This window comes from Sinohyriopsis cumingii, chromosome 17, assembly GCF_028554795.1.
Source record: "Sinohyriopsis cumingii isolate HCF-2022 chromosome 17, ASM2855479v2, whole genome shotgun sequence".
NCBI lineage: Eukaryota > Metazoa > Mollusca > Bivalvia > Unionida > Unionidae > Sinohyriopsis > Sinohyriopsis cumingii.
The window spans coordinates 21,910,644-21,938,596 of NC_142977.1; the positions used below are offsets into that span (position 1 = coordinate 21,910,644).

The 27,953-nt window shown below is 38.4% G+C and overlaps 1 long non-coding RNA gene across 1 annotated transcript; it reads right to left on the reverse strand.

Moving 5' to 3' along the window:
• Positions 1-175: 175 nt before the first annotated feature.
• Positions 176-27,873, reverse strand: LOC149777909 (uncharacterized). Its single transcript, XR_016415481.1, has 2 exons — positions 27,579-27,873; positions 176-8,961 (listed from the first exon to the last, which is right to left on the reverse strand). It is a non-coding gene; the product is annotated as an uncharacterized LOC149777909 (long non-coding RNA).
• Positions 27,874-27,953: the final 80 nt, after the last annotated feature.

The window sequence follows — 27,953 nt, forward strand, 5'->3', positions numbered from 1 at the left end:
TTATTCCATGTATACCTTGACTGTGTCTAAGTCTGAGATGGTGAGCTTCTTGATACTGAGACAGATACCAAACTCTACCTTTTAAGTACATTCTCGTGGTCGTCGACAACCTCTTGTCATGAAACAATTTTGTGGGGATTTGTAAAACAGTGTATCACAATAGTAATTTAACATCTTGGTTTTCTGCAGTTTATTCGTACAGTTAAGTCTTTATTACAGGACAGTATACAGTAAAAATGTTATATAAAATGTAAAATATACAAAAATGTGCAAGCGCAAATAATACTATCATGAAGATCTACTCACGACCTAAATACGACAATATATGATTGGTAAAAAATAATGATTATATGAAATAAAAATCTATAACGATTTCATTGAAACCAAGGCCTATCAACCGATATGTAATCGAAATTTATAACAAATGTGTCACACATTCACTAACATAACACTTTGGCAGTCTGTTATAAGTATTAAGTAAAACAGCATAATCAAACAAATTATTTGAAATCTAAACGACACTTTTAACAACTTAAGTTTTTAAAAGAAATACATCGTCATCTTATAATCTCATTTGTTTCTGTGTTAGAAGTCATTGTACACAAAAAGTTAGGTTGGAATTAGTTCTTGCAGCCTCTTTGTAAGCTACAATGGATATGCCTAAGTATTGATGTAAACAAAAGCGTTTAATAGCCAGAAAAGCAACATAATTAAACTAAATGTTTAACTTCCTTAAAACAGCGTTTCATTTACTCAGACATTCAAACTCTGTATGCATTATGATAATTTTCTCTTACAAAGGTAATTTATGCGCACTTCATTTGTATAAGACAAAGATCCAGTAGCACCCACTTTGCATAAGTCATTTATTAATTTGACAATACTGCTGCTGCTACTACTACTACTGCTACTACTACTATTTCCGGTAACTTACCACTGAAATAGGTACGGTGCTGTTATCGCAAACATGAATTGCACGTGATCCCGTGCTGCTGTAGTCGAACAGTGAATTGCATGCAATACACAATGTGTCATGATTAAAGCAATTATCTAAATAAAAAACGGTTAATCTAAACACAAAATATTCCTAGCAAGAATCTGAGTAGATTAAGAAATGATTTTGTTTCCTCTCAATTTGATTTTCATAACTATTATGTGGGTATTTAAAATATTTTACTCTCGATCCTTAGCAATCATCACTCTATTTTGCAAATAGTTATTAAAGGCTATTAATTTAAAGACTGACTGTTCATTTCAGCAGTGGCCCAGTGAAGAATCAATGATGACCTTTTCATGTTCCTGTAAAGGAATGATAATATTACAAATATTACATAAGGACTGGTGAAGACTTTCTTTGAAAGCCTATGAATTATATTGTCGGTGGTATCAGACGGTGATATAGGAGTTTACATAACCAGTGTTAAAAAGGGTCGAAAATTTATAATGGTCTACGGGAATTTAATGTGGGGAAGATGTATCTAAATAAAAGGAGAGCGACAGAGAGTCGAAAGTTTTTAGGGATAAACGGGAATTTAACACGGAGTGGTACTCTGGCCTCAAACGGGAATTTAACATGGATCTGCACTTGAGATTCAAACTGAAATTTAACATGGAGAGACACTTGATATTAAAAAGTTAATAAAACATTAAGATGCACTCTGACTTCAAAGAAAAGTTTAACATGAGTGACATTTGAAACCCGTACAAGGATTTAACATGGAACAGCATTTGAGATTCAGATGGGAAAGGTAATGCCTCCAGTTTTAGATACAATGCAACACACCGCATACTTAACAGTAACCTCTTTTTATTTACAATCTAAAACACGAGCTATATACATGAACGGCGTTTGAGGGTGGCCTTTGGGGCAACCGCCCCAGGCCCCGCTCTTGAGGGGGCCCCGCGCTTCGGGCCTAAGGTCGTCATTATGAGTTTGTCAAGCTATATTCTCTGGTAAATTGGAAACGCTGATACAGGCCGCACGTAATGTACGCAAAGTTGCGAAGACATTGCTGGTACTGTGAGGTAGGTAGGCAGTGCCTAGTCTAGACATAATCAGTGTTTGCAGTAGCATACCAATCGAGATACCGATACTCTGGCCCCGCACGGTCATGGTCGGCCTTAGGCAACCTGGTTTTGATTTCAACCAGTCTCAACACATATACTATCCAGCAACAACCTATGCATCCATACACCCAAACGAAAATGGTGGTATGATTTAAAAGCAGTGGAATGAAATAGAAACACACTGTCATAAATTTACAACACAATCACAGAAAGGTACGAGTGTTTACGGACATATTACTATACCAAAAACAAATGCACCGTCATATTGGGATAATAGGTTTTTAAGTTTTAGTTGTAAACATACATAAACATACGCAAACATAAAACACAAACTGGCAACTGAATAGAGTATCTGTTTTCTAGATATTTTGGTGGACAAGGGCCGTTGGGTATTGTTAACAATGATGAGCTTTAATACACACTGCACATCTTATTTATTTTCGCAAAGCTCTCCTCACTACTGGTCCATAGACTAAGACCAAATTCAGACATTCTTATCATAATCCTTCATTTCCATCTGACTGTTCCCGTAAGCAGACGTCGTAAACGCTGTAGTATGGGTTAAATAACAACATATGGTGGCTGATTCTACACGTGGATATATTTTTGTTGGGTTGTATTGAAAACAGCTGAGAAAATATGACAGTGTGTCTGGTGAATTAGAATCGTGTATCGGAATATACTGTTATGTGCGACTATTTGAAATATGTGCTTTTGCGCACTTAATTCAGAGTGTCCTGGTTGCATGTTGCACCTTTAACACTCGATTTCATGCTTCGAGAATTTAATTGTACATGCACGTGTAAGATCCTGATATTCCCCAGTTGCAAGTCTCGAAGTGTAAGCATTCGTTGAACAGACATCAGAGTAGCAGCTAGCATATTCCCTTGTTAAAGTGGAAGCGCTGGTTGAATCAACAGGCTTACTCGAGTGCTGAAGTTTAAACGCTTGTTGAATAGACAGCACAGGAGTTCCCACGTTTACTCGAGTACAAACGTTGACTGCGTAGACATTATGCACCTAACTATGCATACTGGAGAGCTAAAGTGCAAATGTTGGCCGAGCAGTCAGCTGGTGTGTAGTTAAGATTACTCAAGTACTTATATGAATACACACGTTCGCCAAAGGTCATATGGGAATTGTGCTCCTCGACAGTATAATACTGTCATATTTTAGTTGCACATAGCAATAAACTTTAAGAGCATGCTATATGCAATGAGGTTAATTAAGAATTGACTGGCATCAAGAGGTCAGGATCAGTATGAGGTAAATAAAAATAATTAATTGTTCTAATCCTCTGATTAGGAAACAAAAGCATTAGAAGAGCCAAGTTTAAGTCGTAAAACATGCTTTTCTTTTGCACACGTATATGCACTTATCTTTGCTCTAAAAGTGATAATGGACATACTTGTGCTTACTTTCTATATAGGCTGAATTTGATGTATGGGTGTGTTATCCAGATTAGTCGAGTGCTGAAGTTCTAAGGCTGGTTGAATACAAAGTACGGGAATGTCCAAGCTTACTCGAGTGCAAAAGCTGATTTTGCAGACAGTAGGGGCATAACCAGGCGTACTGGAGTCCTAAAGTGCAAACTTTGGCTGAGTAGCTTGGATTACTCAAGTACACACTGTCACCAAAGTTTATATAGGAATCGTGCTTCTAGAAACAATCTTTGGATTTTTGTCATATTTCTTGCGTGTGTGTCATAGGTACCATCACTACTCAATACACCACTAGATAACGTTAAGTCAAGGCGTACTATTATACAATATTCCCGTGCTCAAAGTTAGATTCAACCAAAGCTATGATTTCAGATCAGGTGGCATTACACCACGTACAAAACAGACACTGTAATGTCAGATCAGCAACATAGCACCAAACATCAGACACTGTAATGGTAGATCAAGTAAAACGACATAGAAAATCAGACCATATAATGGTAGATCAGGTACAAATACACACAAAATCATGGCAGTGTAATGGCAGATCAGGTAAAATACATTAAAAAATCAGACACTGTAATGGCATAACAACATGTACAAATCAGACACTATAATGACAAATCATGAAACACGGCACCAATGACAAATCAGACACCAAAATGTCCCTCTAGGTAACAAAACAGTGACATATCAAACACTGTAATGGCACATGAGGTAACATAACATCATTGACAAGTCAGATACCGTAGTGACAGATCATGTTACAATACATTGACAAATCAGACGACGTATTGCCAGATCAATTGATTAAAAAAACATTATTTAATTAATTAGACACTTTAAGTACCAATCGGGAGATATAACACAAATTTAAAATCGGCCACTGTAATATCAGATCAGGTAGCATAACATCATTGGCACATCAGACACGGTAATGTCGGATAAGAGGATATTACTCATTCACAAATCGGACACAGTAGCGAACATTTAGTTGAGCCTGAGTTTTCTAATTTTCAGTTTGTACTGTTATATGGTACAGGTTCAAGAAAAATCGTTACAGAACATACTTAGTGAGGAAAATGTATATCTCATCATGCATTTGTACATAAATATCCCGAGACATTAGTGACTCACTATAACGAAAATGAGAGCACGTTCATGAAGAAAACCATTCTACAAGTTTCACAAATTTAAGATTTAGTGACTGCGTACTAATTGTATTTTATAGTGAAAATACTTTCAAATAAATTTGGATCCCTTCAACGTAGCGCTTTTCATGTGCACAACGATATGACATCATTTCTGATATACGGATGTGTTTTTGCAGGTGTCACATATCCGAAAAGTATCATATTGGTATATCAACATAAATAAAACAGTATTTATTTGAAAAATATAAGTTTCAATTTAAGTTTTAGACATATCGTTTGCGAAGCAATACTAATTTTCTATATTTTGTGAATATTCTTTACAAATTAATAATTTATATTTCTTACTGAAAACAAAACAAAAAGTGAAGATATAATTTTATGTGCATATTTAATTATATAGTGCATTCCTATTCAGTTCTTAGGCGCTTGAGGCAGTTGTTCAACGAAATCCTATTGAGCATTTTTATGTGAGGTTTAGTATTTTACCAGCAGCCCCATTCTGTTTCAAGAACACAATGCATCCTGTTTTTCACAAACTTTTCTGTTCGAAACAGTGTACATTACCAGACTGTATAATAATAAATATATTACATATTTTAGTATGCGTGTGTGTGACTTAGATTTTTAACGTAACTTTAACAATTTTCCAGTCATATCGCTACGATGTCTGCATTGTGACAGTTTAAAATGATGACTAGCACTGGGGCATTATGCCGCAGACATGTAGCATTATGTCCCACCCAGTCACATGATCCTGACACCAGGCCGACCACTCCTAACACTAACCTCCTAATGCTGAGCGCCAAGCGATGCAGCTGTAAGTACCATTTTCAGACGTCTTTGATATGACTCTGATGGGTTCGAACCCATGACTTACCTCATCGAGATATATTGCATGAGTTCTAAACCACTGAAACATTTCTATCAGACTGCCATCTTTTGTAGAAATCAAAAAACAAGCGAACGGTCTGCATCAAAATGGATTCAAATTTGGTACTGCTTACTCATGTCACTTTATGCTAATTAGTGTGCCCTCATTGCAAAGCAATCATGTATAAAATTATTTGTGTTTAAAGTCATTTATGTTTTATTATTATTTACATAAATGTAATTGATCTTTTTAAACTGAATTGTTTTGTTTTTCTCTGATGATATTACATTACACGGTGACATTAAGCGATTACATAGCTAATTGTTCTGGTGAAGATCCTCTGTTATGATACAATACTACAGCCTTGGTGGGAGATCCCTCTGTAGAAAGTATCAAAGCACTAATCAACATTATTCACTGGTTAACATCTCCAAGAAAATTAAAACAAAATACTTCAAATAACAAAACGTATTATCGATTTTCTTAGGAACTTCAGCATCATGCAAAGATTCCTGATTGGCAAACTCGGTATGGTTGTACTTATAAAGGTGTATATTATTTATTATAACGGTTATCTTTATGACTCACATTAAAAGTATTTTAAAGCAAGTAATGACATTCACATACGTCTTTTTAATATGCAACAGAAAATCGTAAATCGATTCATACTAAATGACAGTGACATTGCAAACATCAAAATCAGATATGCAATTACCTCTCCACTAAAATTTCAGGAGACTTACGTGACCAATATGAAAATTACATCAGCAATCTAAACATTAAACTTTTAAACATTGAAACAGAATTATATGCGTATGACAAACAATTGCTGAGGGAATTTACATTTAGATTCATACAAATTTCCGGCAAAGGTGACATTTCTAAATTATATAAACACAAAAACACATTTTAAGGTCCCTCAAGACAGTCGATCCAAAATTAGGTGCTCGTTAGTACAGGTTAGACTATTGTTAACTTTCTTATTTTTTCATTTCTGAAACAATCATGCTCTCCAGGTTGTAAACATAAATTTTAGTACTAGTGTTTACGTTGGTATCTGATAGTATCATCCAGTACCTCCTTGTCTTGTTCACTCTTGTCAGTCAAATAAATTTTACTAATATTAATCGTCAATAGGATGCCAACTATATTCTGAATTTGGAGGTATGCAACATTTCTATCATCTTTTATTAGTAGTAGAGATTCGATTAGGTACTTGACAGCAGGTCCGTACATATCCAGCTGCAGATAACAGTAGACCAAGATGTTAAGACCTACTGTTCGTGCTTTTTTTTTTTGGACCTTCCATGATTGCGCGATACATATCATCCAAACATGTCTTACATACGTCTCGAGAACTTTCCATATTAAGGTTGCACAAGAAGCTTAGATAACATGCATACATTCCTGGATGCAGAGTAAAAATTAAAGTTCTCTCAAAAGTTGACCTTTTCAAAAGTGAGTTGGGTATCGGGCCTAGTTTGTTTTCGAACTCTTTCATCATGGCCTCCAACTGGACTGGTTTTGGAAGTACTGATATTTCTGCTGACGTGAAAATAATATCAAAACATATATATTTCCAAGCGATTGAGTACACCTGGAAAATGGACTTAGATGTATACTGTAGGTGAAGCATAGTATCTTCTTGATCTTGAAGTTGAACGTCGTTTTCTGCTATTTCATGGAGTAACTTTAGTTCCTCCAACCTTCTTTCTTCCTTTAGTGGAACTAATGTGTCTCCCATGGCCTTGTCCAAAATAAACCCAACTTTCTTTTGATATGGCATGGATAACATCTTAGAGAGCTCAGTATAAAAATCGTTCGCCTTTTTTATTATAGGAAGAGCATCACTGTAACGTTTCTCCATCAGAAAACAGGTGGCCATTCGCAAGGGAGCATGGGTGCAGTCTGCGTTATCACTTGCTTCAAAGTATGCCATTGCCACGTCTTTTTCGATGCATGCAATGTTTGCATTCTCTGTCTTCAAGGAATTAGCATAATGAAGCACAGCCAAGCAGTTTTTTACAAGGTCACACATGGGCTTAGTGTATCCACCAAGTTTCGACAATCTTGCTAATACAACTTCACATAAATGGATGCTTTCTGGTACATTCTTCTAATTATATGCTTTGTATAAAATCTGGTTGCCTATGAAGAAATAATGCTCAGCCATATTTATTCTCACTCTCAGCCATTTCACTACATCCATAAACATGGATTCAATGTCATCCGATGGTGCATCCAGAAAACCTTTCATCATCTCTAAACGATCAAGTACCCCAAAGGGATCTTTGGCAACTTTGTCTAATTCACTCACGGTGTCATAAACTACCTTATCTGTCAATACAGATGGTACAAACATATTTCTGCCTACAATAAAATAGTTGGGCATTTCCCGTTTCATAATCCAATCTCGTAGTGTTGCAATGCAATTCAAGAAACAAGAAATCAACGTATTTGGTTGCCATTCTTCTTGCATCATGGATTCTGAGACCCAGAATATTGTGAGCTTCATGATATAGGACGTGGTACATTCGTTTGAAATAGATTTCAGAATTTCTACATGAAACATTTTCAGCAATACGTAGCAACACATTTATGTTTGATTAAATGATCTAGTCAGCAGAGATTCAGCTTTGTTGAATGATATTCTCCATTGCAAATGTTTAATTTCAACGCCTGATTCTTTGTTGCCAACGGGTGCAAAGATACACCCTGTTTGAACTATCTGCTCGACCAAATCGCCTTTAGGCCAGTCATATAGTCTTTGTCTTGATCTCCATTCGTCTGCTTCAGCAGGCCATGTTACACTTTCTACACAGAAAACCTGATCAGTTTTGTCTACTCCCGTAGAGCTCTCTGTAGTGAAGGAACGATCATCGATTCTTACCGTATGAATGCTTGGTGTTGCTTAAAAATATTTGCTACCTTACTTGGCGGAAGATCGACATCTAATGCAGGCCCATGCGCATCAACCTTTTTCAATGTCACTTGTGCTTTCTGTCTATTCCCTTCAACCATGAGATGGATGGAAAGATAATATTTTCCATCAACATATTCACATATGTTACCAACGGCCTCGTGTCGTTTGACCCAAAGTCTTGCATAACCTGTACAGTTCGGATCGGAAACTTTTATTACCCAATCATTATCATTGGTGTCGATTTCGGATACTGGTTCCATAGCTATAGTACAATGGCACTCCATCTCCAAAACTTCCACTTTTAATGGTATAGACAGTTTCATTTGTGGCGAAGGCATTATGAATATCAAGCTCATATGAAATCGCCTGTCTATTTACAGATAACTGAAGAGGAGAGAGACCATTTGCTGAGAGGAACTCATTCAGCATCATACTTTTCTGTCTTTCTTCTTCACTCTGTGTTACATCCATGTTTAATCGTGGTATCTTCTGAAAGCTTCATAATGCCTGAAAAATAAAATATTCGTATATGCACAATTAGAGTGAAAAAATAACTGAAAAAATATTTTTTTAAGTTCATAAATAATAGTACTAAGCTATATCATAATCGATTAAATAGCTTTAGGAGAGGTAATGCCAAGTAGTTCACGGGGTTTTAAAAAAGAAGACACTAGTGACGGTGTCAGAAATTATTTTTGGATTGGATCAAAATGTTAGACAAATATAAAGATGTGTGTACAGCCAAGTTAACAGTACAAGTGGAACTATGTAATTTTTACAACTTCTGGCTACAACGATTTCACATAAACACATTCTTTTTGGAACACAGTTTCCTATTTAAATGGCACATTGTGACTATATGAACTGGCAATTTTAGAACAAATAATATATTATTGGCAAAGTTTGGCATAAATCTGAGGTTATTGATACATTTAAAATGGATGAAGAAACTTTGCACATTTCAGATAAAATGGTTCCTCTTACAGATGGAGATACTGCTGGCACAGTTAAAAATAATTAGTAAACGTTAAAGTACTATCATTCTGTTTATTCTACTGCTTTAATTGCTGATTAAGAATACTGATAGTTGATAACACAAATGTAATCATACTCAGGCAGCCAATAAAAGGCAAAAATGTAAGGTAAACACAGTACGTTAAACAAATGGCTAATTCAACAATCTGCCAACATATCATACAAGTGAACAAGGAAAATAGTTAACAGCAGAAGGATCCTTAATAGTGGATGACCAGTGGCAGCAAAGTATTGTTGACATGAAAACAAACGGATTGTGCAACGATTTATACAATATACATTTAGTCCGTTTTCTCAAAATTATTTAGGGCTGTAAACGCAAAATCTCAAAAGGAGGATGATATATATTATGCTTTCAGAGTAAAGTCAGGACGCATTTGACTCAAAATGGCTTAAGAATATGGGATGTGGTTTTGACAAATCAAGAATTATATATATATATATATATATATATATATATATATATATATATATATATATATATATATATATATATATATATATATATATATATATATATATAGAGAGAGAGAGAGAGAGAGAGAGAGAGAGAGAGAGAGAGAGAGAATTACGATTATACACGAAACTGAACTCATGAGAATGCTTGATAAAACAAAATGCTTTTCAAGTACGAGTAAAAAGTATTATCATACAGGTTAGAGAATGTTAATTCATGTTCTACGGAGATTCGAACCCGGTTCCATGCCCAGCAAATGGCACCCATTGCCTTCCCTGTAAGGCACCGACCCCAAAACCAATTCGACCATGCACACATCGACCAACAAAATGTTACACAGTCAGTGGTATACGTACGTGTACGCTGTAGACACACCCACAAGTCGACCTAGTAATTTGTACAGATTCCTATACTACCAACTCATTGAAAACGTGCATTGCTTTTGCAGTGTAGTGCATATCTAAAGATTCTGCAACTTTCTTTTGATTATAACTGAAATCAAACTACTGAAATCAACAGTTCAATTATAATCTGGCGGTATGAGACCTGACCATACAAAAATACATTTATTTATAAATGTTAAAAATGTAGCAGTAATAAACCGATCAAGTAAATGAAAAAAACTTAAATGCACAATGACAGATATGAAAAGATATTTTGCAGCTGAGTAGTTTGCTTTTGTAATTAATACACAGATCACAGAGAACTATCAATACATAATTGCATGTGAATATGGATAAGAGTTTACAGAGGTTCAGTTTATTTGAACAGAAAAGATCAATTCCATATTAGAAGCATAGTTAAATATCGTCTAAGTAATTGTTTCTTCATTTAGAATTTTGAAAACATCCTTCAGATTAAGATCAGAAAAGAAAAACAATCTAAGGAGTACAGCTCCTAACTCTTGTCCTTCAGTTTAGTATAATGCATTAACATTCCTAACTTACCTAAGCCATTCTAATAAATTAAATTTAATAAGATAATGCTTTATTATATCATAAATTAACTATAAACCATTAAACAGTTTGTCGTAAAGACAATTTAAATTTTACAGGGAAGACCCAATTTTAAAACAAAAATCACAGTATAACATGAAAGTGTTGCAGAAACAGCTAAACCGAGCAGCGTGGATGGCAACATCTAATTATGCGATTTCCATAATGCATCTGAGGTACTATTTCTTGTTTATTTCCAGATTAGGAAACTGCTGTTTGAATGAAATATACCCGATGACTATGCATTTGAATAAAATAGAAATGCTATTTATACGAAACAATAGTAGTGAATAGGGACGATGTAGGCTCAAGGGAACTTCCATGTTAAGTAGTAGGTGTGCCTTATAGCCTCAATGGAAATTTAACATGGAAAATTTTTGGAGGCCTTGTAGCGTCAAGGGAAATTTAACATGGGAATATGGGACTGTATAGCCTCAAGGGAAATTTAACATGGGAATATGGGACTGTATAGCCTCAAGGGAAATTTAACATGGGAATATGGGACTGTATAGCCTCAAGGGAAATTTAACATGGGGAAATGTTACGTTCTACTATGGCCTCAAGGGGAATTGAACATAGATGGGCTATATAGCCTCATGGGAAATTAAACATGGTGGAACTGTATAGCGTCATGGGAAATGGAACATTAAAAATAAATTAGGCATGAAAGTTAATGTCTTTTCGAGGCATTGGAGTGGCCCTGAAAAGGGCCTTTGGGTTTATGTTAACATACCATACTGTTAACAAAGAAGGGACCGCTTAGGGCTCCTTCTTTTCCTTAAACTCTGTCTTACTTCTGGGCCGTAAATCAAAACCCTCTTCAAAACAACCTTGTCTTTCTACGTAGATTCTTCTTTTCCACACACATGTATCCGTCATCTTGACAATGGTCCACGAGGATCGGACGTACATGGGTAAGTCCGTTCTAAACATCATTGAAGAGACGAGAGTAGAGGAATCCACGTTGGTTCACATCTTAATGACGAAAACAGATGAAGCAATGCAGCGAACTGCGATTACTTATAGGGAAAGGGAGGATCGAAACGGATAAAGTTCATTGACCAATCCAAACACGCGTTACAAAATTCAGTCACCATTCGTCCAATCGGAAAATAGCAGTCCGTGACGTCACATTCCCTATATAGGGGCACTAGCTTTTGTGCGCAGTCAATCTATGCGACACAGTTAGCATAAACATGGCGCAAACTCTGAAGACAATGAATTAGGGTGCACCGACCGTGGAGACTACCCAAGGGAACCCGGACTCACTTCCAGAAGAGGTGAATTGGGATTTTGTGGATTTTCTTTCGCAAGAATTTGTTCCGGAACCAGTACCTTCGCCACCTTCTCCTTCTTTACCACACGTGGATAATTTAAAAAAAGGACACAAAGAAGAATTGGAGAAATTTATACAACAGCAAAAGGTAGCGGAACAAGCTTTTCTCCTACAAGAGCAAGAAGAAGAGGTAAGAAAGAAGCAATAAGAAGAAGCAGCAAAGAAACAAGAGGGTGAAAGTCAAACCATTACGGTACTGTTAGACATTTTAGCGGAGTTAAGAAGTCTGCAACAAATGAATCAGACTTCTTTATTACGACCGAAGAGAAAAATACCTTACCGAACTAAACAACCCAACCCTGTGACAACATCTATCATACCACCCTTAGTGATTTCTACCGAATCATCAACAGTGCGCAGTCCAGAAATAGGCCTTGGCCGTGGCAAAGGTTTAAGGCAGATAAGTTGATTGCTTCCTAAGTTTGTTATATAAAACCAACAAATACCCAAAGGCCCTTTTCAGGGCCACCCATGTCTCTCGAAAAGAGATATTATTTCAATTGCCAACATCAATTAAAACTCAAAACAAACTTTTTTACCCCTATAGTACGTGTGAATGATTCAGTGCGTGAGTGTAGATTCTTATTCTAAAAATCAAAACCAAGAGACACTTACTTTTTATAGACTGTCTTATCTTGTACAAATTTTACAATTCAAATCACAACACAACATGACACTTTAAAAAGTTCATAGGCTTCTTCTTTGTCTGTATTCTCTCTTTTTTTAAATGTCTTCACTTTCACAGCTTTTTCCTCCTCTACATCTTCACTTTCTTACCTTCTTTCTTTCTCCTGGTTCGGTTTCCTCACCTGTCTGCTTTTTGCCTCTTCTTCCTCTCCATAACTCCCCTCTTCTTCTTCTTGCTTCTGTTGTTTCTTAGGGCAATCTGGAGACCAATGTCCTTTTCCTTGACAATGATAACAGGTATCGTGACTTTGGTCTCTTCTAACCCCTGTTTTCCTTTTTTGACGGTCTGGACACTCTGAAGACCAATGTCCTTTATTTTTTACAGATATAGCAAGTATCTTGACTTTAACCTCGAAAGGAGGGTGAGTAGTCCGTCGGCTGGTCTGAAGAAAATTTTCTGATGACCCCTTGCAAAGCTCTGATGAAAAGTTCGATCTGTGTAGTCTCGTCCACTGTTCTGCTCGGTTTGAGAGTGAAATGAATAGTGGAAAGACAAGACACACACCCTTTATATATGCTGGTCTGTCATGAATATAAAGTGACCCATGGTGTTTAAATTTTAGTCATTTGACATTTTGCAGTCAAGATGAAACGATCCAATTCATTCGTGAAGAAAGGAGATGAAAGTAAGAGACAGAAACGTGATCTATCGCTTCGTACCATTGCTGAAGTCTTGGCACAAACTCATGGCAGTGATTTTGAAGAGGACATGAGTGAACCAGAATCCAAATCCAGAGAGTCTGCACCTGATCAAAGTTCAACCCTGAAAAGTACTATCACATTCTAGAGACGGAAAAGCGCTCCTCTAGAAAATTTAGAACCACGGCTTACACTTACAGGGTGAAGTTTAAAGATTTCAAGGCCGATGTATCTTTGAGAAAGCAGAAGTGTTCATCACCGAAATGTGGGATTCTTTGCTCACAACACTCAAGCGACAATGTCAACCCAAAGAATACGATCGCTTGAGACTTTCCATGCAACACTAAGGCTTGAAATCCCCTGTTTGGATCGAGTTTAGCAGTCCCGCAGAATTGACCCCTTCCAAAGTCATGGACAAGATTCAACACGTGCAACAATCCAATGACCAATTTGACATCACCGATGGAAAAGCGACACTGTTCATGATCCACGTCTCTCCTCCTCAAGGGACTGGTCAACCCAAAAAGGTGATATTGGTGAACAGCCTTCACAGCATTAAGCGTAGCCTCGTTCAAAAATTCACAATTCTCAAGACCAGATATGTTTAGCCAGGGCTATCGTGGTGGGACGAACCTAAGCCAACAAGAACGACACGGTAGAATGGAAAAGAGCCTGGAAAACCATTCGACAATCGGACCGAGCCAAACAACGAAATTAAGCAGAACTCCTGTTTCAACAAGCCTGTCTGTCCAAAGACACGCCCTATGGTATTCCTGAAATGCAAAAACTGCAAGATGTCCTAGCTCCACGCTACACCTTGAAAGTGCACCCTCAAGAAGTGCGCGGACCTCTGTTGCTTAGAGGTCAAGATTTTAAAGATGGAAAAATACATTCATCTCTATCATCACGATGAACATTTCGATACCATTACCAGTATTACCGCATTCCTGGGATATGGTTATTACTGTGAGAAATGTGAATATGGCTATAACAATCGAGAGCAACACAAACATTGCGGATCAAAATGCTCGGGATATTTGGCCTCTCAACCCTGTCTGGACGAAGGACAAGAAAAAGTGCATTGTCCTGCTTGTCTGCGCAAGTTTGTCAGCCCTGCCTGTTACCAACAACATCTGAAGACACACGGTTCACAGCAGAAATGTACTTGTCATCTCCTGAGATTGTGCCCTACGTGTGGACAAGGCATATGTACTAATACTACCAAGGCACACATATGTCGAGGAAAGAAAAAATGTCACATTTGTCACCAAATCGTGGACTTGGAACACCAATGCTACATGCAAAAATACCAAACCCAACAAGAGAAAGATGATGATCACATGAAGAAGAAAGGCAATTTCATCTTTTTCGATTTAGAATTCATGCAAGAGACCGGCATTCACATTCCTAATTTCTGCCTGGCTCATCGAGCGTGTGAGAAGTGCATTCAAGAACCTTTCTTCAGTTATTGCCCTCACTGCAGCAAGATTCCTGGAGGCTGTAAACAAATCTTTCGGTGACCGAACACGCTAGCCGATTTTGCCCGATGGGTCTTAGACCCCATCGACAAGACATCGAACCAAGAGGACATCGAATGTTACCGAGATTGTCATCGTCATGCCACGGTGATGGCTCACAATTTCTCGGGATAAGATGGACAGTTTCTTCTCAGATACTATATGGAACACGGTACCGAGCGTCCTAAAGTCACTTTGAACGAAGCCAAAATCATTTTCATGCAAGTGGGACAAGTACAGTTTAAAGATTCGATGAGCTATTTGGCCATGTTTTTGAGTCGAATGCCTAAAACGTTTGGAATGACAGTAATGGCTAAAGGGTACTTTCCACACTTTTTCAATACCGAAGCTAATCAACACGCCATTCTACCCCATTTGCTTGAGGCTCACTATTACGACCCCGACAACATGCGTACCGAACAACGTGAAGCTTTCTACGTTTGGTACCAGGCTCACGCCTCTGACCCTTTTGACTTTCAGGAAGAAATGCTAAAGTATTGTTGTTCCGAGGTGGACATTTTACGGCGTTTCTGAGGAAAATTTCGAGAACTGTTCATGGAACACGTAGGGTTTGATCCTTTGAAAGAAACTTGTACCTTTGCCAAAGCGTGTTCCTTAGTCTACCGACAAAGATTCTTGCCTGAAAACACCGTGGCTGTCATCAGTCCTCAAGCGACCAACTATGTCAAACGTTAATACTCGGTCAAAAGCCCTACGCTGGTTATATTACTTGTGCGACGAGGAAGACAAATAGATTCAGCATGCCCGCAACGGAGGGCGCGAAAAGACCATCGGAACATATTCGGTCAATGGCAGGGACTTAGAAAACCCCAAGATCATGTACGAGTTTAACGGTGGCTTAGTTTACGGATGTCCCGTCTACTACACAGATCGTGGCACTAATCAGTTGTAACATCGAATCATGGAAGACTTGTACCAGGACACTTGTCAGAGGCTCTTGAAGTTAGAAATTCAGGGAAACCAAGTGATAGAAATGTGGGAACACAAGTACGATCATCGTTTGAAAATCGATCCCGAGTTTAAACGCATCGTGGAAAGCTACCAGTTCATGGACCCCCTGAATCCGAGGGATAGTTTGTGCGGAGAAAAAACCAACGCCACCTGTTTGCTGTACCAAGTCGACGAACAGAAAGGAGAAGAAATCAAATACTTGGACGTGGATTCGCTGTATCCTTACGTGTGTAAATATTGTCGCTTTCCTGCAGGGCACCCGCAATTGTTAACGGAACACATCGACCTGAAAATTTCGACAATAGGAAGGCTTGATGAAGTGCAAAGTTTTGCCTCCCACGACATTGTACCATCCCGTGTTACCTCACCATTGCCAAGGCAGACTGTTGTTTCCCTTGTGACGTACTTGTGCCGAAACGTGTAACCAAGATCAACCTTGTCAGCACACCAAGTAAGAACGTGCCTTGACGGGACGTGGGTTAGCGTGGAATTATTCAAAGCTCTGGACATGGGATACCAACTGTTAGAAGTGTACGAAATTTGTCACTTTCCCAAGACAAAACAATACCACAAGGGTGATTCAACTCAGAAAGGCATTTTCGCAGACTACGTGATGCTTTTTTGAAACTGAAAGAAGAAGCCAGTGGCTATCGTTCTTATTGTCAAACTCCCGAAGGCCAAAATACATTAAAGAGAAATTCTGGACACAAGAAGGCATCACTTTAGATCACATCGAGAAAAACGAAGGCAGGCGATCGTTTGCCAAAGTGATGTTAAATTGCTTGTGGGGTAAAATGACACAACGACCATGTTTATCCAAGACGAAGCATTTGACAGAACCTTCTCGCTACTTTCAGATGATTCACGACAAAACCAAATACATAAAACACGTGGACGTCGTTCGCGAGGATCTGATCTTAGTTCATTACGAAGAAGATCTAGACTTTGTAGAAGCCGACGAATTCGGAAATGTCCTCATTGCGGCTTACGTGACAGCTCATGCTCGCTTAAAATTTTACGAAGCTTTAGAACTGTTAGGGGAACGTGTCCTGTACTTTGACACGGACAGTTGCATCTACATCGAGCGCACGGGTCAACATCACCCTGACATCGAAGGAGACCGTTTAGGAGCCTGGACAGACGAGCCCGCCGACGAGAAAATTTTATGATTCGCGAGTGGCGGTCCTAAAAATTACGGCTACGAATACCGGGACAAACAATGAGAAGTGCACACGGAGTGTAAAATGAAAGGATTGACTCTGTATTATCGTACCAGTCGAGTGGTGAACTTTGGTGTATTGAAAAAAGCCTTGCGGTCTAGAGAAGATGAAAACTTTAACGTGACTACCTACCAGCCAAACTAGATTTTAGGTTGACCAACTCATCAAATCGTCAGTCGACCCTTGGAAAAAGTCTATCAAATCGTGTACAAGAAGCGAGTGCGTCTACCCAATCACTTTACTTTGCCTTATGGACATGTTGGTATAAAACATTGGTTGTAAGAGGATAGCCACTCACCATAAGAATGACTTAGCCACAGCAAGAATCGAGTGAGAAACCCAAAGAGAACTCTCATGTTCAAAGTCTACGATTTTCCGGTCTTCTTGCCTGACTATTGCGATTGTGCCCGTCGATTGGAAACGTTTCAAAAATGGCCCACGGATAGGGACGGATTACCTACTTCGAATGTTTTAGCTAAAACATGATTTGTCTACTTGGGACTTGGGACTGGATTGGGATACGAAGTACAGTGTTTCAGTTGTGGCCTGAAGTTACGAATGAATCTATGTATCTATAAAGATTCAGCTTTTCTGGAACACACTCGATGGTCTCCGCACTGTCCTTACCTTTATATGGCCTTTCCACCCATTACATTACGATACAATTATAACGGCACCTTAGAGACGGTACCTTCCAAAACTTGATACAAAAAAAGAAACGATCTACAAGCTTGAGACTTCATTGCGACTAGTATAAAAAGGAACCATAGGCAGGATCGATAGTTCATTGTGACTACCAAGACCAAGCGAGCAAGATGAATACATTCAGAGAAACACAAAACAAGGTCATACAGGCACAGTTCAAGTTTGGGGCCTCTGAAGTGTAATGCGATTGTGAGCCTTGCGATGTGAGCGATGATGTACGCTGTGACCTTAGCGATGCCTTAAAGCATCATGGAAACTTTGTTCTCACTACCCCTATCATGGAAAGTGATGCTGTGCATATCAAACCTGATGGATGCGAAAGCGATGCCACTCGTCCTCTTGGACACTTTACTGGGTTTCATTTTAAATGTGGATGTCAACCTTCACGTCTACCACCCTACAGATGTCATCCAGCCCTGAGCAAACTCTTATCGATGTTACCCTGTCCTCGTCGAAACGAACCTGTGAAAGACGAATATTCGTTTCCTGTGCATTTGCCTGAATACTGTGACTTTGAAATCGTCTTCAATCGTTCAAAGGAAAATGGCCTAAGTATCTGGAAGGACCGACCCCAGAAGAATTAGCCAGAGCCGGATTTTTGTACATAGGTGAAGGGGATAAAGTCAAGTGCTTCAGTTGCGGTGTGTCACTTCACATCTGGGAACCACACGATTCGGCCTACCTGGAACATGCTCGATGGTCACCGAATTGTCATTACTTACCCTTAGTGGGACCGAGACATTGAAGTAACCTACCATGAGATGAAGAAACCAGACTGGTTATGAGTCAAATGTAGGACATCACCGAGACCAGTATTTAAACTCCATTTCAAAAATGATATTGAATCATTACCTAAAGAACTGCTAGAGAAGATCTACAAGGAAGTTTGGCAGGGACTTGCCAGAGTGAAATCTCAATGGGTAACTGTATAACTTTTGTGCCGAGAAATTCACAAGAGGAAAGTGACAAAAGTCAACCAATTAGTTAGATTTATCTGGATCAACGGTGCATTCATCATACTATACCAATTTAGACCGTTTACATTACAATATTTCAGTGACATTCTTGGACGTTACCCTGAATGGCAGTGGCCAGAAATTACTCGTTATGTGGATTACTTTTGCTCTAGGTGATGATTGTTTATTCAATCGTACTGACTGACCTATTTCTGGATACTTCACAAGAGAACATTCGTGGTTTGCGTGTGGAATTGAGAGAACGCATTTACCGAGAACTGGTCAAAATACAAGTGAAACGTAAAGAACAGTTGCACCCGTTACGTCACCGGTGTTTCAACCACTGGTACCTGAATACAATAAAGGACTGATTCAGTTAAAAGTATTCCATTGGGCAGATATTCATCAGCGACCCCATGATTTAAAACAAGATTGGTTTGGTATTGATGATTATATGTACTACATTGTAAACTTACTGCATCGAATTCCAGAGGAAGAGTTAAAGACTTACCAACATCTTTACACAATGTCAACCTAGTGAAAGAGGAAATTTCTGAATGAATTGTGATGATGAGCAAATTTAGATTCGACACTGAAGTAAAATCATGTCTGTGCAAACAGTACATTTCTTGTGTCAGACAAAAGAGGATTTAGTATGATCTATTCATGGATACTTTACAAGAGAACATTCGTGGTTTGCCTGTGGAATTGAGAGAACGCATTTACCGAGAACTGTTCAAAATACAAGTGAAACGTAAAGAACAATTGCATCCGTTACGTCACCGGTGTTTGAATCATTGGTACCTGAATGGTATAAGAGTACTGATTCGTAAGAAATTGATTCAGTGGCCAAACATTGTTCAATACTTTAAGAACACGAATGATCCACGTGTTCGTGATTTTGGTTACTTCGAGATTCACCTACTGCAACGAATTGAGGAAGAAGAGTTGAAGGATTACAATCATCTTTTATGCAACATCTGTTTGGTGGAAGATGAAACGTTTGAACGAACTCTGTACTGTAGGTTACAGTTTGGGGCATTTAGATTTCCAACTGGAGAACGAAGATCTCCGGGTAGAAAGTCATTTATTGCTTCCGAAAGAAAGAGTGTATAAAAACAGGCTGCCATGCCAAGGCTTTTATCACATGTGATTGAACAGATTCCGTGGAAGGAACTCAGTGACCATATTCAAACCGTGAATCATTGCCATCAATTATTACAAGAACTATTTCCGTTGAATTTGGGTCGACAAGTGGTGTGTGTCTTAGTGACTTGTCTTCTGGGATTTCGTTTACCAGCCAAATCCTTGTGGGCTCTTTACGAACAGTACTTACCATCCGAATGACCTTAAATGTTCACGAAAGACTCATTTTGCTCAAAGCCTTGCGTTTTCATCTGGATATGTCTCGACCTCTACGGGGAAAAATGATCCGTCAACGTTTAGCTACCGATGACGTGTTTGACGATGTGTGTGTAGCTTGTGACTTACACCCCATTGGACAGATATACGTGCCTGGGAAAAAACGGGTTTTGAGGCTTGTACCCAAGAGGTGGCCCAGTATGCTCGAGAGTTGTGATCCTTCCTTTCAACGTCCAAAGATAAAAGTCACTATTCAACATGTGTTAGTGACAGTACCAGAAGAAGAAGAACTCGTCACTCAGGACAGGACTGTCATGAACATTCCTGAAAGACCCTTTCGGGAGGACACTTGTGTCACCGTACCCCCTTTTGAACTGGTCAGAACATTACCCAAAACATGTTGTACAGAAACTTGTTTCTATTTCACTTTGATCGTTTTCATATGCCCGAGTTACAACGTGTCACCAAAAAAGAAGACGACGTGTACGACATCAAAAGGATATCCACCCAGTTTTGATTCTTGGATCGACGCTTCGCATGTCATCGACAATAAAAAGAAGTGACCACCATGCTCTTTCACACAGACTCAGCTACTGCGACCACTCCTTCACCCAGTTCTTATCTGCAAGATTTACAGAAGCAACCCTTGCGGGTGTGGTGTGGAGAACGTGTGCCTAAAACGCAAATCGTCTTTTTCTGCAAAATCTTCGTGGTATAATGTGTCATCGGTGCAGTCATTGCCAATTTGAGTTTGCAACAAGGAGACAAACAATTGTGACCATTTCAATCCCACCCTGGAATTCTCCTCGAACGAGAACAACGGGAACCTTGTGTCCAGTGCCAGTCACCAATCCAACAACAACAACCACCCCATTTTGGGCGGAGACACTCCTCTGACTTCCAGTAACCCCTCGGACAGCCACAGAACTCTGGAATTATGAACCACACTGACCAATTTTACTTAACCTTACCCAGTGACAGTTCCGTGGAGGTGTTTCCCAATAACACTTTGTGCTGTTACACGGCCAAATTACCTCAGGCCATGCAATTAGATCACGAAGCCCATTGGGAAGTAGTTTTAGTAGAAATCAGTCACCCGACCCAAGTCCTTAATGTCCTTCCCAATCCATTTTTTTTTTTTTACGGTGGAAGTTCATGACGAACAATTGCAGTAGTACTTGGGTACCCATGTCAAATATGATAACAAAATACATAACTCAATAACTCAAAAGTCGACCAATTGCTTGATCATTCCCTCAGGCTATTATTTTAGTGGTCAACATTTGGTGAGCACCATTGCCTCCAGGTTTAATGCCGTGTTTCTTAAAGCTTTGGAGAGTGTCAAAAAAGTGCCATCCTGGAGTACCATAAAGTAATTCGTCGTCTCCTGATGAAATTTCCTGAATGGAACAAAATGTTGTCTTTTTTATTATGTCCTGAATTGTTTGACATGTTGGGTGGAGACATGGAGATAAGGATAACCATGATCAAGAAAAACGAATTACCAGTCATTTCCGACAACACTTCTTTTGCCAAGTTCTTTCATTCCCCGGTAGAATTGAACCAAGGACTGAAATTGATCATTGTGTACTCCGATGTGGTGGAGTATAACCTCCGTACCGTTACTGCATGTCATTCCTTTCAAAGTGGATTCTGCCACGAACGCTGACGAGGAAGTTGGAAACACGTATTGCATTCACCGCGAATTTGTACGTCCTCACTATTTGCCTGTCCGCAAGTCTTATTTGGACAAGGTCAACATTGCTATAAAAGGAGATCTGGGACAAAATATTCCATTCCCCAAAGGGAAAGCCACGGTGAAACTCCATTTTCGAAAACGGTTCTCTAACGACTCGTAAGTCATGTATCCAGTGTACCGAGGCGTTGCTCGTCAGCGAGGACACGGTTTAGGAGATATGCTAAAATCAGCCTTTCGTTCAGTGGCTCCGGTGTAGAAACCGATGGTGACACGCGGATTACACGCCTTGAAAGATGCGGCATTGACAAACGGTAAAAAATTTCTCCAAAATGTCATCATCAACAAACAAAACCCTAAAGAAACCTTCTTGAGGGCAGGCAAAAATGTCCTGTTGCAAACGGGCAAAGACCTTTTGGGTCTACGAGAAACACCTATAAATGCCCAGCACGCTGCCGAGTCAGGCATTCCTACTTCCCTGACGCCACAGCAAGGACAAGTAGAAAAAGCCGAAGAAAACACCCTTTCACCAGATGTGTGTGTGTGTGTGTGTGTGTGTGTGTGTGTGTGTGTACAAACGAGAGAGGAATATACATCGTGCACACATGATGTGGGGGCAGCTGCTGAAATTAGCTTTGCAGCTGTTTTGGCAGACATAATACAATTTCAGTATCCGGAGTGTTAACCAAACATTCTGAGCAAGTAATGTCCTAAGTCAGCAGATAAAGTGAAGATGAAGAAAGACTGTTTTAACAAGGGAATCGTAGACTTTATGATAAAACCAAGAACGTGTAAGTGCAAAATACCACGTTTTACCAATTTTAGCTATACGCAAGTTCATTAATCGTATAAATTGCTCACACTTTGGCTTCTAATGATGCGTCAATGTGTATGTGCGTTTTATGGGAAAGACAATGAGCCTGCAGTGGAGCAGGAGTTGTGAGTGTTGAAATGGAAGTTCACATTCTCTTTTAAATATGGTATATGACAGAAAATGAGACTCATGGTTAGTGTTCATGACAATGTGAAGCAGCATACATTAAAGTCCGAAATAAAAAGTGTACATTTTAAAACCATGTACATGCATTTGTTTTCTATTAATGCCACAATTAAAAATATTCTTTTTTAAATTACACTGCAAATGCATTAATACTGTGTCAGATATTCTGAACCAAGCAGAATTCATTCTGTTTATAAAGGACGAAAATGTTTTGTGTTACAAGCTAACTACTGATCACATGATTCATGTTTTCCTTCCAGTTTTAAAAATATGAAATTGGAATGCATTCCTAAAACCAGACGATGTTTGCACAATATATTTATCTAAACAAGGCATGTGCTTAATTGGATGCAGACTACCTCCACTAGTTATATGTCTGTTATTGAGCATTTTCATGTAAGACATGCTATTAAACTATCCATTGTAAGAGATGTATAGGGTAAATGCAAATACATACATTATTGCATTTAACGTTCAGAAATTTTTCTATTAATAACTGAAATTGTCGCAGTAAATTTATTATTTGTCCTTCCACCGTCCTCGACGTTTATGAAGACAAAATAGGCATGGATTGACTTCTTTGTTAACGCAAGTGTAAGCCATAGAAAGGCATTAGGAGTAGGTTTAGGATATATGCATCTTGGATGAATGTTTGTGGTTTTCACGGAATTGGGTAGGAGTAATATCAATATGTATATGTTGTCAAAAATGTACTTTGGTTTCGTTGCTGCGTACAGCGTCACCAGAGGGTGGTATATTTTTAGGCATAGTTATTTCGAAATCCTGAGTGAAACTCAGACCATGCTGCACGAACAAATGGCCTGCAGCGGGGAAACTAAGTACCTAGCTGCGCATCTGTCACAGCTAGTGTACTTATAGATTTGTGATTTGTGATTTTGATTTTTAACGTAGCTTTAACAATTCTGCAGTCATATCGCTACGATGTCTGCAATGTGGCAATTGATAGTGATTTCTAGCACTGGGGCATCATGCCGCAGACATGTATCATGATGTCCCACCCAGTCACATTATCCTGACACCAGGCCGACCAGTCCTAACACTAACCTCTTAATGCTGAACGCCAAGCGAGGCAGCTGTTAGTACCATTTTTTAAGTCTCTGGTATGACTCGGCCGGGGATCGAACCCACGACCTCCCGCATCCGAGGCGGACGCTCTAACCACTAGGCCACCGGAGCGGTGTATGTGTACTTATAGAGCAAATTCTCGAAAAACATTACATTACGCCAACTCTTGTCAGGACGCTCACCCCTTTACGGAAGCAAATCTCCAGCTGTAGAGGTAATGAAATTCTTTATTATTATTCGTCTATGTGACAGAATTGTTTTTATACTTTAGATGTTTTAGAACCTTAATGTTTCAAAAAGACTTCTATCTGCAAACACATTTATTGAATGCAGTAGCTAACGAGCAGGAAACATATATTTATTCTAAATTCTACGGAGAGTCAATACCTAGGTTATAAAACGCTATATTATAACTAATATGGTCTGGTTCGAGTTAGCTATTTGCTGCAACCGAACAGACAACTTGTATTTAATTATACAATGTTTGCTTTAAACAATGTATTGGATAATGAATTCATGAGCACACATGCGCTACATATGACTGAAGAAGTACTTAACCGTGTCGTATGTACTACACGGTTTAGTTATCATTTTAGCTGCCTAAATGCCATGCCGTGTACATCGTTTGATGTGCAGTCACAGAACTCCGTGGGGGTTACTGTGACGTATGCGCTGTGTTTGGTGACGTTGGATCGGAAGAGGGGACTGGTTTTCTTCGGTGCGAGGGACCAGGTATTAGCTACCAACGAGTCTGTGATGTGAGGGATCCTTCAGCAGACCGAGAGGAGCGAACCATGCTTGGGTGCTTCTCTGACCATTACTAGAGCGCGAGGAACCAGAGTTAACGTCTTGGTCGTCAAATGGGCGCCAAGATAGTTGTAGTGTTCCATTTTATTTCCACAATTGCATTTATGTCATTCATTCCTATCGTTATGTCGTTATATGAACGATCGATAGGTTAATCATTTCATTATGTCATTCATTCCTATTATATCGTTATATGAATGATCGATAGGTTCATAATGTCATTCATCCCTTTTGCTATGTCGTTATCTGAACGATCGATAGGTTCATCAATCCATTCATTACTATCGTTATATGAACGATAGGTTCATCATTCCATTCATTACTATGGTTATATGAACGATCGATAGGTTCATGTCATTCATCCCTATTAAGTTGTTATATGAAAGATCGATACCTTCATAATTACACGAAGTGTTATATCGTTATATGAACAATCGATAGGCGAGTAATTGCACGTATTGCTGTATCGTTATGTGAACGATCGATAGGCGAGTAATTACACGTATTGCTATATCGTTATGTGAACGATCGATAGGCGAATAGTTTTATTCATTCATATCGTTATATGAATATATCGTTATGTGAACGATCGATAGGCGAATAATTACACGTATTGTTATATCGTTATGTGCACGATTGATAGGCGAATAATCGCACGCATTGCTATATCGTTATGTGAACGATCGATAGGCGAATAGTTTTATTCATTCATATCGTTATATGAGAATATCGTTATATGAACAATCGACAGGTTTATGTTAATTCCTATTGCAGTGCCGTTGTGTGAAAGATAGATGGGTTTATAATGTTGTTCATTCGTATTGCAATACCGTTGTGTGAACGATTGATCATCATTTCATTCATTTCTATTTCAAGTTTTACGATCGATAGGTTCGTAATTTGCACTGCTTTTCAATATAGTTTTATGAACGATAAGTTAGTAATATACACTGCTTTTCTAAATCGTTATTTGAACGATACATGATTACATTCTTTTTCTAAATCGTTATTTGAACGATACGTAATTACATTCTTTTGTAAATCGTTATTTGAACGATGCCTTCAAGACTTTTTTATATTGAGGTATATGTCACTTTTATTTTGTTGATCAGTGATAGGAATTCACGTTTGTTTTGAAATTCCATTTGTTAAATTAATGTGAAGTTTTGAGTTAATTGTTGATAGTTCCATGTTAGGAACTTTATAATTTTCCTTATCTTTTGATTATAATGGTGTCAGATTTGTTATATTTAAATTGCGTTTATAAATAAACATCTTGTAAACGCAGTTGCTTTTGGTGTCTTCCCTAATCCAGTCCCAACCCGGCTTCATCCTGTGACAGTAGTCACAGTGAACGTTATGAAAAAGGTTTGATCAAAGGCAATCTTGTATTTAATATAAGTCACAGCTCTCTCTTGTTGAAATAAGGAATGATGTAGAACTTATCAAATGCATTCAATCAGAACATTTCATGATTCTAGGGAGGATTGCATACACAAAGCGGTCATGAGCTATTCGCAAAGGTTCAACCAGTGAATAATAAAATCATTATGGTATCAACAGAAGAAAAATAACCAATAAAAATGGACTAATAGAATTCATTTCTTCCTCGAAGAGAGTGAGAGATTTTGATTTTAAAATGCATTATTCTTTATCGTGCATTTTTATCATTACATGTTTGTTGCTGTTTCTTCAACAGAGATGCCTACTTATTATTGTTGTAAGGAAGATTAGAGTTGTAGGATGTTAACAGTTGTGGTCCAATTTCATTGCTCTCCTTTACTTAAAGGGAATATAATTGTTGAAACGTAACATGCACGAGCTTCACACACACACACACACACACACACACACACACACACACATATATATATATATATATATATGATAATCTAAGTCTCTGCATTTATTGACAATTGCATGCCAGCCAATAGCATAAATATGAAGAAAAAATATTTTGTCAGGGGAAGTGTTGAGTTGCACTGATGATTTTAACACGATCTGCGGTCTGCAGAACACATATGTGCGTATTTGACAATTATACAGGTTTATGGACACGATTGCATTCCTCCTTCTTTGTTCAAGTTCTAACATGCTTCGCGCGGCGGTTATGTCCACATAGCGTGCAGTATATATTTATTCTAAAATATGTTCTTACATATGGAACAATCAAAATGCATATTACTGTGTTCTGTATTGTTCATTAGGGACTATATTAAATACTTCAAAACTTCATTTGGGCTTTGCCGAATCGAACCATATCTTGTTCTTTGCCTCGAAAAATGTATAACAATAACCAAAATTTACAGCAAATTTTCAAAATATCTGGAACTTAAATCGCGTTCTACCCAGCCTACTCAAAATAAACTCAACTCTGAGGGTTCATACATTCGATGTGTTATCGTTTAACTGGTTATAGACGATTCTACTTCTCTATTAATTTTGCATTTCCTGCGGCAGACGTTTGTGGAAACGTTAATGATAGGATGATTGTAAAATCCCAGTAATGAATGGTAAGAAATATTATTTATGTTTAAAAGTCACTCACCAGTTTTAAGTATTAGCATCCATCTTTGTTTGGTATATTCCCTACAAAAGACAGTGTAATGATATCCAATCGTAGGAACTACTATATAGGTTTAATAGGCGCTTACCAGTATTAAGTCCTGGCATCCATACTTGCTAAGTTAAGCCATGCTCATGTAATATCACCAGCATAAAACTGTTGGCGTCATACGGTGAATCACATTCCTGTACGAGTGTCCCAATATATTAACATAAAAATGCAGGTAGGTATGTAATAATGAGAAATATATATCGAGCATGTCCAAATGCATGGATCTGTCTGTACACGTTATACGACCCGTCTTTCAATTGCACATGGGGTGAGTCATAAATAGCATTCCGCATCATGCCACCGATATAAAGTGTACCATGTGATTAGACCACACAAATTTCTTAACAATGAGTCCTATGCGAAACGTTTCCACATTACTGGTTTATTTTAACCTTCGATCACGTATCAGCTA